The sequence below is a fragment of the Ursus americanus genome, chromosome 23 (genome assembly GCF_024610735.1).
Source record: "Ursus americanus isolate L20-20 chromosome 23, mUrsAme1.1.p, whole genome shotgun sequence".
Taxonomy (NCBI): Eukaryota; Metazoa; Chordata; class Mammalia; order Carnivora; family Ursidae; genus Ursus; species Ursus americanus.
The window spans coordinates 23,677,399-23,692,353 of NC_142149.1; the positions used below are offsets into that span (position 1 = coordinate 23,677,399).

A 14,955-nucleotide genomic window follows, 5' to 3' on the forward strand; every position below is an offset into this window, starting at 1 on the left:
CAATAAGTGCAATGGTGAAATTCAAGAAGTTTATCATTGATATAAAGCATATAGTCTGTATTACAAGTTTTTCAATTGTCCCAATAATGTTTTTTGGGGTATTTCCCCTTCTTTATCAGATTCAGTCCAGGATCATGTATTACACTTGTCATGTCTCGTATTTTCCTTTAACAGTTTCTCTTTCAGCCTTTTCTTGTCTTTCATAATACTGACTTTTTAAAAAAATTTTTTGTTTATTTATTTGAGAGAGAGAGAGAGCTAGCGCATGAGCAGGGGGAGGGGCAGAGGGCGAGGGAGAAGCAGACTCCCCAGTGAGCATGGAGCCCACCCACAGGGCTTAATCCCAAGACCCTGAGATCATGACCTGAGCCAAAGGCAGACACTTAGCCGACTGAGCCACCCAGGTGCCCCTACAACCATTAATTCTTGCTTGAACCCATCTTCACTACGATGATGGAAAATGGTTATTTTCCAATTCGCCACTCCCTTCACAGTACTGGGGCTTTTAAAAACAGTATTATCAAGGTATAACTGACACATAATTAACCGCACATATTTAACGTAAAGTGTACAATTCAATGTTTTACCATATGTGTTCTCCCGTGAAACCATCACTACAATCAAAGTAGTGAATATTGGGGCACCGACTGGCTCAGTCGGTAGAGCATGCAACTCTTGATCTTGGGGTAGTGAGTTCGAGCCCCATGTTGGGCATAGAGTTTACTTAAAAAAAAAATTGGGGCACCTGGGTGGCTCAGTCCGTTGAGCAACTGACTCTTGATCTCCACTCAGAGCTTGATCTCAGGGTCGTGATTTCAAGCTCCATGCCTACTTAAAAAAAAATTTAAAAATAAAGTAGTGAACATATCTACCATCCCCCCAAATTTCCTTGAGCCCTTTCTCCCCTGCTCACCTCTTCCAACCGCTGACCTGCTTTCTGTTACTATAGATGAGTTTGTATTTTCTAAACTTTTATATAAATGGAATCATATAGTATGTATTCTTTTTTGTCCGATTTCTTTCATTCAGCACACTGATTTTGAAATTCAATTGTAGCATGATCAAAAGTCTATTCTTTTTTTTTTTAAGATTTTATTTATTTATTTGACAGAGAGAGAGACAGCCAGCGAGAGAGGGAACACAAGCAGGGGGAGTGGGAGAGGAAGAAGCAGGCTCCCAGCGGAGGAGACCAATGCGGGGCTCGATCCCAGGACCCTGGGATCACGCCCTGAGCCAAAGGCAGATGCTTAACGGCTGAGCCACCCAGGCGCCCCAAAAGTCTATTCTTTTTTATTGCTGAGTAAGACTTTGCCATCATATGGTATGTTACAATTCTTTATCCATTTACCTGTTGACGGACATTTGGGTCGTTTCAAGTTTTTGGCTATTACAAATAAAGCTGGTGTGAACCCTTGTGGACAAGTTGTTTTATGGGCATATGCTTTCCTTTTTCTTGGGTAAATACCTAGGATTGGGATATGTTTAACTTTTTAAGAAACTGCCAAACTGTTTTCGTTTTCCCGGGGGCTCAATAAAAACTTTTAATTATACTTCAAAGACTGTGTACGGCGCAACAGTAAACGTCCACTGTTAATGTCCACGAGGTCACTTTATCAAACGTCAACTGCGTCAAAAATATGGAACACTTCGCGGATTTGTGTGTCATCCTCCCGCGGGAGCCATGCGAATCGTTTCTGTGTCATTTCTTTTTTTTTTTTTTAAAGATTTTATTTATTTATTTGACACAGAGAGAGACAGCCAGTGAGAGAGGGAACACAAGCAGGGGGAGTGGGAGAGGAAGAAACAGGCTCACAGCAGAGGAGCCTGATGTGGGGCTCGATCCCAGAACGTCGGGATCACGCCCTGAGCCGAAGGCAGACGCTTAACGACTGCGCCACCCAGGCGCCCCTGTGTCATTTCAATTTTAATATGCGTGCCGCCAGAGTGAGCACTGCCGAACTGTTTTCCGAAGCGGTTGTAACATTTGACCTGTGAAATGTCTGTTCCCATTTTTCACTCATTTTGGGGGAAGAGGGTTGTTTGTGTTCTTGATATTGAGTTGTGAGAGTTCTTTACATATTTTGGATACAAGGCCTTTATGAAATGCAGGATTTACAGAATATTTTTCTCCCGGTCTGTGGCTCATCTTTTCATTCTCTTACCGGTTACCTTCTAGAGGCAAGAGAGGGTTTTTTCTTCTTGAAATTTTGATGAAGTCCGATTTATCGATTTGGCTTTTTGATATTTTGCTTTGGGTGGCCTAAGATATCTTTGCCTGACTCAAGGTCACAAAGGTTTTCTCCTAGAAGCCTTATAGCTTTTGGCTTTACAGTTAGTTCTATGACCTAAATGATTAAAGCATATGATTGAGTTAATTTTTGTATATAGGATGGGCTGTGGAAGGAAATTTATTTTTTGCATATGAATATCCAGTTGTTCCCGCACTATTTGCTGAGTTGTCTTTACACCCCTGCATAAAATAGATTGTGATGGGGCGCCTGGTGGCTCAGCTGGCTGAGCATCTGACTCTCGATTTCGGCTCAGGTCGTGATATCAGCGTCCTGGGATCGAGCCTTGTGTTGGGCTCGGCACTCAGCGAGGAGTCTGCTTGAGGATTCTCTCTCTCCCTCTCCCTCTGCCCCTCCCCCTGCTATCTCTCTCGCAAATAAATAAATAAATAAATAAATCTTTTAAAAAAAATTGTGGGGCTTATGGTGGCTCATTCGGTCAAGCATCTGCTTTTGGCTCAGGTCATGATCCCAGGGTCCTGGGATCAAGTCCCCTGTCGGGCTCCTTGCTCAGCAGGGAGCCTGCTTCTCCCTCTGCCTGCCGCTCCCCCTGCTTGTGCTCTCTCTCTCTCTGTCAAATAAATAAATTAATAAAATCTTAAAAAAAAAGTTTAAAAAATAAAAAAATAAACTGTGATATATGTGTGGATTTGCGCTAGGATTTTTATTTGTTTATTTTTAAGAAGATTTGATTGATTTATTTGACAGAGAGAGAGAGAACACAAGCAGGGAGAACAGCAGAGGGAGAGGAAGAAGCAGGCTTTCTGCCAAGCAGCGAGCCCGATGTGGGGCTCGATCCCTGGACCCCAGGATCATGACCCAAGTCGAAGGCAGATGCTTAACCAACCAAGCACCCAGGCACCCCTAGGATTTGTATTTATTTTTAAAAGATTTTATTGTATTTTTTTTTTAAGATTTTTGTTTAAAATCTCTACACCTAACATGGGGCTTGAAATTACAGCCCTGAGATCAAGAGTCAACATGCTTCATCGACTGAGCCCGCCAGGGGCCCCGAAAATATTTCGTTTTGTTTTTATTTTTTTAAAGGTCTTATTTATTTGAGAGAGAGAGAGTGCATGCGTGAGTGGGGGGGAGGAGCATAGGGAGGCAGACAAGCACGTTCTGTGCTTGGAGCCTGACATGGGGCTCAATCCCACAGCCCTGAGATCAGGACCTGAGGTGAAACCAAGAGTCTGATGTCCAACTGACTGTGCCACCTGGGTCCCCCTAAAATATTTTATTTTTTAATTTTTATTATTTTTTAAGATTGTATTTATTTGAGAGAGAGAGAGTGAGCAAACGCAAAAGAGAAAGAGAGAGAGAGAGAGAGAGAGAACAAGCAAGGGCAGAGGGAGAGGGAGATGCAGACTCCCTGCTGAGCAGGAAGCCGGATGTGGGACTCAATCCCAGGACTGTGGGATCATGACCTGAGCCAAAGGCAGACACTTAACCGACTGAGCCACCCAGGCGCCCCTAAAATATTTTATTTTTAAGTAATCTCTATACCTAACGTGGGACTCGAACTTGCAACTCCAAGATCAAGGGTTGCATGCTCCATGGACCAAGCCAGCCGGGCGCTCCATGCACTAGGACTTTTAATGCTGCACTTTTATAAGGGCAAGAGCAAGGACTTGGGATCCAGGACAATGAGGCTGGAATCCTGTTTTGCTGCTTATCTGTGGCATGGCGGACCTATAAGGTAGAAACCATGAAGCTACCCGCTTGGGTGTTTACCACATTTTACTACGTCCTCTCTCTTTTCTCTTCTCTTCTGCTCTTCTCCCGGGCATAGTGCTGGAACTGGGAAAGCTGGTCCTAAGGAATGTTCTTCTAACCTTAGGCTCCCCAGATCCGGGATCTAAGAAGGAAGGAGAGAAGGGCACCGTGGTCTCCATAAACTATTTGCAGTCAGTTAGGATATCTCATGCAAATCGGACATCTGCTCCAGGCAAGGCTGTGTGGACAAATTACAATTCTAAGTCCCTTTACTTCTGGTGGGAATAGTATAACTTCTTGCCGCTTGCGCACAAGTTCTGCTTCACCACTCAATCCGGAACAATTTATTACTTGGTCATTGGAATTTTTTGATAGGCAATATTTTTTTCAAAACACTGGGCTCCTGGAAAAATAATAAGGGAGATCTTAGTTGATGAACATAATGGAAACTGCTCACAGAGAAAGGAAACAACATGGATCCTGTCCTGAGGTTTCCAGCGTGCTGAAAGGCATGAGCTCACAAGAAACTCCCAGACTGGTGAGGCAGACATGGGCTTCAGCCTTAGAGGTTTCCAGTGACTGTGCATGAGAACAAAAATGCTCATGCTTGGGAGTCGAAAGGAGCGATATATCTGCAAGATCCAGGACAGACTGGGCAGGTGTGAATCTGGGTGCTTGGCTCCTGTTTACCATGCTGGTCCTGAGTTTCAGTACACACCATCTCAGTTTATTATGAATACATGTATAATTAATCAGACCTTTAGCTAAAGTCAAGCCACATCCGTGATTGATCAGGGTGAGTTGCAGTTAACCCTCAACCTTGGTTGCTAATGGAAGGAGATTTCTGGCTGCATCAAATCTTGGAAGAGTGTAAGATCCAAAACCATTCCCTGTTTGGTTTGTAAAGGTATTCTGGGGTGATTCATTTGAATATCCATTTGACTTTTTTTTTTTAAGATTTTATTTATTTATTTGCTAGAGAGAGAGACAGCCAGCGAGAGAGGGAACACAAGCAGGGGGAGTGGGAGAGGAAGAAGCAGGCTCCCAGCGGAGGAGCCTGACGTGGGGCTTGATCCCAGATCGCGGGTATCACGCCCCGAGCGGAAGGCAGATGCTTAATGACTGAGCCACCCAGGTGCCCTGACTTTTTTTTTTTTAAGTTTGTTCTCAAAACGTAATAGTCTAGAAATCTTGAAAAATACAGCAGAGTGAAGAGAGAGAGAGAAACAGGGAGAAAGAAAGAGAGGGAGAGAGAAACAGACAGGAATAGAGAGAAAACCACTCATCTTCTCAAAACCAGAGAGTTACTATTAACAGTGTTTTCCAGACTTTTTATTATTTCATTTAATTTTTGTTATGAAATATTTACACTTAACAAAGATAATGTAAACTGTACCGTACAGTTTAAAAGAATAATAAAATACGTATGTACCACCACTCAGATTGAGAACTAGAACATCCATCCCCAATATCTTTGAAGAGCCCTGCGAGCCCCTCCACAGTCATCCCTATGCTACTTCCCAGAATTAACCACATTCTGGAATTTTGTTTATCATGCTTGTTCTCTCCTTTTTTCTTTCTTTTTTTCCTTTTCTTTTCTTTTCTTTTCTTTTCTTTTCTTTTCTCTTCTCTTCTTTTCTTTTCTTTCTTTTCCTCCCTTTCCTTTCTTTTTTGTTCCATTCTCTTTTCTCTTCTTTTCTGTTCCATTTTCTTTTCTTTTTCCTTTCCTTTCCTTTCTTTCTGCAAAAAGCTTTATTGTTTCCGCTTGGTGCACGGCTTGGGAGAGGGCTCCAAGGTGGTTAAAAAGCTGCTTAGCTGCTGAGGAGCTCTTCCTTTCCTTTAAAGGTCGAGCTCCTCTGGAGGCGTCCCTAAACAACACAGTGTTAGTTTTGCATAGTGTTGAACTGCCATAAATGGAACCATTACGTGCATAATCTTCAGTCCCTGGGTTTCTGTTTTTGTTTGTTTATTGGTGAGAATTGTGAAATTCACTCACACTGATACACATGGCAGAAGTTCCTTTCTTGTGATGGCCCCCGAATTCCATTGTATGACTACACCCACCTTTGCTTATCCATTCTCCTTAGAGATAGACATTTGTAGGGTTTCTAGGTTTTGTTATTGTAAGCAATGCTGCTATGAATACTCTTGTACACATCTCTGGGTATCCACGTGCAAGAGTTTCTGTAAGGTAATTTCTAGTCTTTAATGTACATGTAGCTTTTGTCATTGTTAAGATGGTCCCAATCACTGGGCACCCGGGTGGCTCAGTCGTTAAGCGTCTGCCTTCGGCTCAGGGCGTGATCCCAGGGTCCTGGAATCAAGCCCCACCTCAGGCTCCCTGTCCTGCTGGGAGCCTGCTTCTTCCTCTCCCACTCCCCCTGCTTGTGTTCCCTCTCTCGCTGGCTGTCTCTCTCTCTGGCAAATAAATAAATAAAATCTTAAAAAAAAAAGAAGATGGTTCCAATCATACAGACTATATGAGCACAAATACTAAATTTTGTGATGTGTATTTTTAAAATAAACTTCCCCTAAGTTTTTCTAAACCCCTTTCGGACATAATTTTTTTTTTTAAGAGTTTTATCTATTTATTTACTTTTGCGAGAGAGAGAGAGAGAGAGAGCGAGCATGCGCGAGCGCACAGCACAAGTGGGGGGAGGGGCAGAGGGAGACGGAGAAGCAGTTCCCCAGTGAGCAGGGAGCCCGGTGAGGGGTTTGATCCCAGGACCCTGAGATTACGACCTGAGCCGAAGGCAGATGCCTAACTGACTGAGCCACCCAGGCGCCCCTGGACATAATTTTCAATGGCTGCATAATATTTTACCAACTGGCTATGTTTGAAGTTATTTGAAGATTTCCCTCTTTGTAAGCATTTCTATCGCTAACAATTTCTTTCCCTTAACAGTGATAAATAACATCTTTGTTCAGTTTTTTGTTGTTCTTGATATTTTGAAAAGGCTAACATTTTTGTCTTCAAAAATCATGGTATTCCTCCCCCCCCCCCAAAAAAAAGAAATCATGGTAAAGGTCAGGCTCCCTACTCAGTGGGGAGTCTGCTTCTCCCTGTCCCTCTGCTCCTCCCCCCACTTGCGAACGTGCTCTCTCTCAAATAAATAAATAAAATCTTTAAAAAAGTGGTAAACTATACATAACATAGGGGCCCCTGGGTGGCTCAGATGGTTGACCCACTGACTCTCGATTCCTGCTCAGGTCGTGGTCTTAGGGTCCTGGGATGGAGCCCCAAGGTCGGCTCTGTGCACAGCGGGGAGTCTGCTTGAGATTCTCTCTCTCCCTCTCCCTCTGCCCCTCCTGTGTGCTCTCTCTCTCAAAGAAATCTTTAAAAATATATACATAAAATTTTTAATTTTAGCCATTTTTAAGTGTTTTAAGATTCAGTGGCATTAAGTAACATTTACATGGTTGTGCAACCATTCCAGTATCCATCTCCAGAACTTTCTCCTCCTCTCAAGTTGAACCTCCATAGCCTAACTCCCCACCTCACGCACTCCTCCCAAGCCCTGGTAACCGCCAGTCTACTTTCTGCCTCTATGAATCTGACTAGTCTAGGTATCGCATGCATATTTATCCTTTGTGCCTGGCTTATTTTACTTAGCATAATGTTTTCAAGGTTCATCTACATTGTAGCAGGTATCAGAATTTCCTTCTTTTTTAAGGCTGAATAAAATGTTCTATATACCGGATTTTTGTTAGAAAAATTACTCAAAAGTGCAACTTCAAAGTCAAACAATATGAATTTTTAAAGGTTTTTGTTGCCTTAAGATTGTTCTCCCACACGGCCATATGGCATGTTCTATTTCACTATATTCTTGCTAGTAATGAGTATTGTAAATTAAAAACAAAACAAAGCACTTCACTATTTTCATGACCTGCTTAAATTTGGCTTTAATTTAGACTGTCATAAAAATTGCTTTGCCTTCTCTTTAGTGTTCATAGCTGTATTGGTAGGTCGGTATTCAATAAACGTCTGTGATGGGAAGCGTCTGTACCAGACAGCCTGGGAATCTGAGATGGAAGGCTGGGGGTGCCACTTTTGCTTTGGATGACATACAAAATAATAAATCTTTACATGGTTAATGGGGTGCTGGCTTACAGTCCCAGGAAGAAGACCCTGAGACCTGTTGGCAGGAAAGGCATGTGGACGGTCCATTGAGATTGTTGGATGGCATCAAGGGAGATAAGGATGGCAAAGGGTTGTGCCAACTAACTCTGATGGTTGACACGGACTGCCTGAAACCTTGAGTTGAGAACAACTCCAAGGCTACTTAACCAGAACGAAGGTGAAAAGGAAGTTCATCAGTGGACCTCAGGCATAGGACGGTCATGAGTACGAGACCAGGGAGCGAGGAGCTGAAAGACACCCCTTCGTTGCTGTTCTTGGTGTAGACCCATCAGCCTTTTGAATGACTGAATTTACCTGTATTTAATCTGATGATTGTGTAGTATTGTATTAAAAAAAATAAAAACAGGGGAAAAAAGAAAGAAGGAAAGAAAGAAAGAAAGAAAGAAAGAAAGAAAGAAAGAAAGAAAGAAAGAAAGAAAGAAAGAAAGAAAAGGAAGAAAGGAAAAGCACAACAGGCTGAACACAGCATTTTACTTGATCACACTGACCACGTCTTTCCAGATAGTATCAAAAGATACTTACTATATAATTTTGGACACCTGTCAGCACTGTGCTGGGACTCCTCGGGTGATATATTGGCTGTGCCCTAGAGGATTTGATACATAAAATGCTAATAACAAAATAGGTTATAAGCAACATCAGACACAGAAAAATGATACAAAGAAGTAAAAGTGTCTGGTGAATGTTCAGACAATGAATGCTGGGAGAACAGGGAGCTCTGTGGTCTGAATCCCATGGATGTCCACCTCAGAAATGTAACAAGCTTTTTGTTTTGGTGCATAAAATAACTCAGGCATCTCTGCAGCCTTCCTCTTCACCAGAAGTAACAGTTTGAATGATAGCAAGTTAGTGATAGAGGGACAGGAAAAAGGAAAAGGGAAGGAGTGAAGATAAGTATAGAAAGTTGGGATAGGCTTATTGATTATAAAGAGGAAAGAAATGGGTTGAGGGGCAGAGGAGCCAGAGAATAATAAAAAGGGGAAGAGAAGTACCAAAGAAAAAAGAAAAATTAAAAAGAGGGTAAAGGTAAAGGGGGAGGGGGAAAGGAATTGACAGTGTCGGGAGTAGGAAGAAAGATGGAGGAACAAAAGGGGGGGGAGAAAGGGGAGGGGCGGGGGGGAGGGGCAGGGAGGAAGAGGAAGATAGGGAAAGACATCATGAACCTCATTTCAAAGCAATTTAAAAATAACTCTAATATTTGTTTTCTACACACTTTGTAAACACATTTTAGAAACGAAAAGAAAATCCTAAAAATGAATTCAACAACTGAATGTATAAATGCTTACCAAATACTTTCAGGTTATGTTTAAGAATGGAAGTTAAGTTATGTTAAGAATTCTTAAAAATTTGAGAGTGTTTTGGGGAGAGGTGTGGGGACCAAAACTCTTTCTAGATTGTTAACCCATGAAAATCAGAAATCATTTTTAGAATTATATCTCAGTTCAGTCAAACAAAAATGACACTATTAGGATGGGTAACTTTTCTTTGTAAACCTGGTTTGTTTCACAAAGACAGATGAAGTGTTTTTAATGAGCATAGAATTTTTAAACCTAAATATAAAAAATCATAGCAGCATCCCCTCTTAAGCACTCTGAAATATTTGAGACAGCTCCTGGAAAAAAAAAAAATCCTAAATAGCAACACGAATAAAAGCAATTAATCTTATCATCAGGAATAACATTTTAAACAAGCAAACAAAAATAACTTGCTTTCTAGATAGAAACATTCTTCTAGTCTTAAAAGCATAGATGTTCTGTAGCTAAAACTGAATTAAGTCCATGCAGTTTGCTGTTCTAACTGACGCATTTTGAATTAAAATCATTTGCATACTTAGAAGCTATGTGGATGTCAAGTACCAAATTGTCTTATTACTATTTCCACTTTAAATAATATTGAGGTATGGATTCTCTCTCTTTTGTTGCTTTTTACAATTTGTTTTACTTTGAAAAGGAACATTTCCTTGTCTTTTCTTGAATTCCACAATCATCCCCCAAAGTAACCTGTGACTTATTTTGCATTTTGTGCCAAATAGGGACTACACAAAATTATTCATTATCTTGTAACCAAATGATTTTAGAGTTAAAAAAAAAAAGTAAAGGGCAGTAGTCCTGTAGTGTGAAGAATGTTATTGACCATTTCTTGTACATGGGTCAATAGGGCTAGTGTGGTGTAGTTTAATTTACTCACAAACAATTTGGAAACATCCATTTTTCAAAAGTTAACAAAATAAACGATTCCCTTCCTCATCCAAAGGTTTCTGCATTGCCAACGTGAGCCAAAGCTAAACACTGAGCAGTTTTGTCACAGGCTGTGTGACCCATAGAAAAACAGATGATTGTTCTTAAAGTTCTTTTTTCTCTTTGAGTCTTTTCTATCTCTGGAATAAACACATTTCTTTTTAAGGTCTTAAACATGGAACACTTTTCAATAATAATTTGAAGGAGGAAATTTTCCTTTTCTGTTTACAATTCCCCTACATTTTATGAGTTATCTTAAACACATAATGATCCTTATTTATTTGACAGGAGAAAATGCTTCATGTGCTTTTAAATTGGGACTAATTTACACTTTTTCAAAGTTTATAGGCATTTAAAAGAGCCACACCAAGACTTCAAGTTGCTGGAAGAAACAAAATATCCCAAGGCAGTAACAAGGAAAAAACAAGCAAACAACAGCAAAATAAATAAAACCCAAGCAAACAAAAAACAAATTCTTCCAAGGACTGTGAAGTCTAAGTTGCCCTGTGTCAGTAAATGTGGATTCTTTTTCTGTATTTCATAGAAACCATAATTCTATTTCAAAATTGATTAGGATTCATTAGAAAATAAAACACAGAAAAGTTCTATTTTAATATATTTCCCTTCTAAGTGCTTTTCAATTTTTTTGTGTCCTCTCTTTTGTAAAATATGCTGAAATTTTAAAATAGAAAGGCATGGGCAAATGTAAGATTAAAAAAGAAGTATATATTCTGGGGATTTATTCAAATGAGCTAATTTTAGAGAAGAAAAAGTTATATGCTCCCAAATATCTATTCAGTTAAAAGTTAAAAAAAATTGGTGTAACATATATCTAAAAATAACGATTAATGATTAACTTACATCTACTGGACTGAATGCTCTATGTTGGTGCAAAATGATAGTTATGAAAATTTTGGGGCAGCAATGGGAACTACTTCTACTTGTAGAACAGCAAGTGAAAAATGAAGATATACAAATAAGATGATAAAATCTAGAACTATTACCAATGGACAAATATTGGGAAGAAACATTTAAAAATAAAATTACTATTGTAGGACAAGGGAATTGTGGATTTTCTCATGCCATATTTCTACTTTGTTAAAAAAGTTGTTTTCTTGTCTTTGGGTTTTTTTTTTTTTTCTCTCTGAATTTGTATGTCCACATTGAAGGAAAATAGATCAGAATCCCATCTTTAAAATGGAGTCAAGTTTCAGTGTTTCTGGATTCAGAGAATTGAATCCTGTTAACTAGACCCAACACTTCTCCAGGAAAAATGAAGAGGAAGGAGGGAGAGGAAGAGGAGAACAAACCAAACCAAACCAAACAACAACAACAAAAATCCCAATGATAATAAATAAGTGGAATAAAAGAATAAAAAATAAAAATAATGTTATTAAAGAAAATAATTGATCCTCCAGCTATATTTTTAATTCTTACAAACTAAGTTTGAAGCTGTACTGATGATTAATCTTTCTCCAAGAAGCTGTGTAGGAAAAAAAAAAAAAAAGGAAAACAAAAACAATGTTTATTAGTTGTCTTTAAAAACAAAAGAGAGAGCAGAAAAGGGAATGATAAATGGTGGCATTCCAAGTTGGCCCATTCCTATCCCTACCCCAGGAATGTGAGTCTTGACAAGAAATAACCCTACTCGCAGGTTAATTTTAGTGCTGGGCTCACTCAGAGGGGAGGTGAAGCACCAGACAACATCATTCAATGCCCCCAGCCCCAGCCTAAAATAGCTAGATCACCGAGGCAAAACTGATTTGGGGGCTAAAAGAACTGCATCTCACCCCAGCTGTCTCTGCTCTCTTGTGTTCTTGCAGCCTCTGACTATACACAGAAGCCCTTGGTGGGGGCAGGGGGGAGGATTAGAATTCACTGAAACATCTGATTTTTAAAAAGAACTCATCAGTTTCAATTTAGCAATATTTGGCAAATTTTTATTTTCACAAATGTGTATTTTCTCCCCTACTGTCATTTTAAAACATGGAAAAGAAACTAATTTCAACTAACATTTAGACTTCTTTTATATTTTTTAAATGGAAAAAAAAATCTGAAAGTGAACTGAATTCAATGATTGCGTTTACAATTTTTGTTTCCCTTTGAATCTAGGATAGGAAAAGGTGGGCTGCATTTCACAGGAGTTTAGAGGTCTGGATGGAAATTTTTGTGGGGTGTAACTTGCTTTTGTTTTAGGAATAATGAGATAGAGTAGTGGGCACGTTCCCCAGGGAGAAACCCTGAGAGGTGCTTCTATTAATTCTTAGAGATTTAAATTAAATGAAAGAAACAGCACTTAAAAGTTTCTGGGAACTGCAGTGCCCTGCCTAGGACCCTCTTTCTTGTTCCCCAATATGACAGAAAAGATTTCAGGAGATTGGGGCTCCTTTTTAGGAAAAGGCCAAGGAATACAACAGCCTTTCTGAGACCATCTTTGAGCCCTTTCAAAAGTCCACACACATCACCAAGAAAAGTCCCCGGGCAACAGACACACATTCTGGCAAGATTTTTTCTCCCCCCCCCCACCCCCGGGCTCTCAATTTTTCTCTGAATTCTCTTTGCCCTGCAGTTTGTATTAGCTGGTTTTTCATTTAAAAAATGTTTATTGAATGCCTACTATGTGGCAGACGCCGTTTCCAGCTCGTTGGTTTGTGTGAAAATTATGGTCCAAGAGCTGACTAAATATTAAGTGTCAGAAACGGTGGGGGGGGGGGTCGAAGGAGGTGTGTATGTGGGGGGGTAGCATACAAATGTCGCCCACCTTCTTGCCTAGAAAACATTCTTTTTCTACTCAGCAACTAACAGCTCCTAGTATTTTCTGTCGCCCCATGCAAAGAAAAAAATCACAAACCCCCAAATCCGACAAACACGTGGCTGGCTAGAACAAAACGCGGATTTGGAGAGTGGGTTTTGAAGGTGGTGGAGATGGAGAAACCGAGTTGGAAGCCCTCCCCCCACGCCCAAGCCCCATTTCTTTGCAGCGCGCGGGGAAAACCGGGAGGGGGACAAAGGTGCGGCGTGTGGTCTTTTAACTCCCGACTTTTTGAACGGTAGAAAACCGTCTGGCAGAAGAGCGGTGCGCCCAAGTCGGGAGTCAGCTCACTGACTCTGCAAACAAAAAATAATAACAAGAAAAAAATCCAAGGCATTCGTATCAGTGCAGCCAACACGTGTTGCGGAGTCGGCCCGGGCCGCAGGCGACTGAGACAATGGGGTCGGGGACGGGGAAAGGGAGAGTGACCCCCTTCCTCACCTGCCCTCGCAGCACGCGTGCCCCCGACAGAATTGTTTCTCCCACCCGCAGAACCCGGAGCAAAACCCGAGCTTCCGCCCAGTTCAGGGAGAGTCTGGCATTACGGGGGGTCCACCCCCTCTTTCTCCGGCCCCCGGGCCAAGGCGGGGAGCTCCGGGGTCCCCGGGCCGCGCTCTCCGCTACCCCCCGGCGTCGTCCCAGCCCCCTCCGCTGGAAACTCGTTGCCCTCGCCCGCCACTCGGCCCGGGATCCCGGTTGCGCGTGGACCGCGCGTCCCGCTCTCCGCCGCCTATCCTGGACTCCGAAACGCGCGGCGAACTGCCCCCTCCCCCACCACCGAGACGGGGTGCGACCGCCCACGTGTCGCCCCTTGCCCAGTCGGGTCCGTCCCTCGGGCTCCCGGGGCCGGAGGATCCGGAGCGAGTTGGTCAAAGGCGAGGAAAGGGACCAGGGCGGATCCGCTTCCCCCTCCCCAGGAACGGGCGGGGGAGGGGCCGCCGCCCCCTCCTCGAAGCTCCCGCCCCTCGCTTCCCTGAGCGCCGAGCGGAAATTACCCCCTCCCCCCGCGGGTCTGACCTGGGGACGTGGGCGGGGCTTCAGCACTCGGCCCCCCGCCCCCGGCCCCTCTCCCGCCTTCCCGCCCGGATCCGAACGCTGCACCCCAAACAAAGTTCCGAGACCCGAACCCGGCGCTGGGAAAGCTGCGGTCGCCGGCCGGGGTGGGGCGGGCGGAGGGGACTCCACCTGTCTGCCCCCGCGTCAGGGAGGGAGAAGGGGAGCGTTCGGATCTCCACCCGGTCACTCCCTCCCTGAGACCTCCCCCTTCGGTTCGCTCGGGTCTGCTCACGCTACCACTCCTCTTCCTCCTCTCCACCCCTCCCTCTCTCCTGGGGTCAGCTTGGGCCGGCGCCGCGCGTTCCCCCCAGAACCCCGAGACTGTCTCGTTCGGCGGGCGCGAGCCACCCTTCTCCCGTGGGAATCCCGAAACACGATTTCCTGCGGAGCCCTGGTTCCCAGCCGCGGTCCCCCGTGTTCCTAGCTTCCCGGTCCCGCGCTCGCAGGGTCCCTGGGTCCTGGATTGCCGGAGGCGGGGGAGTCTCCTAGGGCTGGGGCCGGGAAGGCCGAGACCCCTCACTTAAAAATCTAGGGGAAAAGCGCCTTTCTTTTAAAATCACCGGCTCACGCGACCCCCGCCTGAAGACCCCGAGTCCTCGGCTTCTCTTTGTCTGTCTCGGCCGTCCCCCGCCTGTCAGTCGCTAGCAGTTAACCGGGGTAGGGTGGGCAAACTCTCCCCCCAGCCACCACACAAATAAAAAATAA

The 14,955-nt window shown here is 43.2% G+C and overlaps 1 non-coding gene across 1 annotated transcript; it reads right to left on the reverse strand.

Annotated features, from left to right (window-relative positions):
- Nucleotides 1-1,631: 1,631 nt before the first annotated feature.
- LOC123802889 (U6 spliceosomal RNA) lies at nucleotides 1,632-1,734 on the reverse strand. Its single transcript, XR_006782683.2, has one exon. It is a non-coding gene; the product is annotated as a U6 spliceosomal RNA (small nuclear RNA).
- Between the last annotated feature and the right edge of the window lie 13,221 nt (nucleotides 1,735-14,955).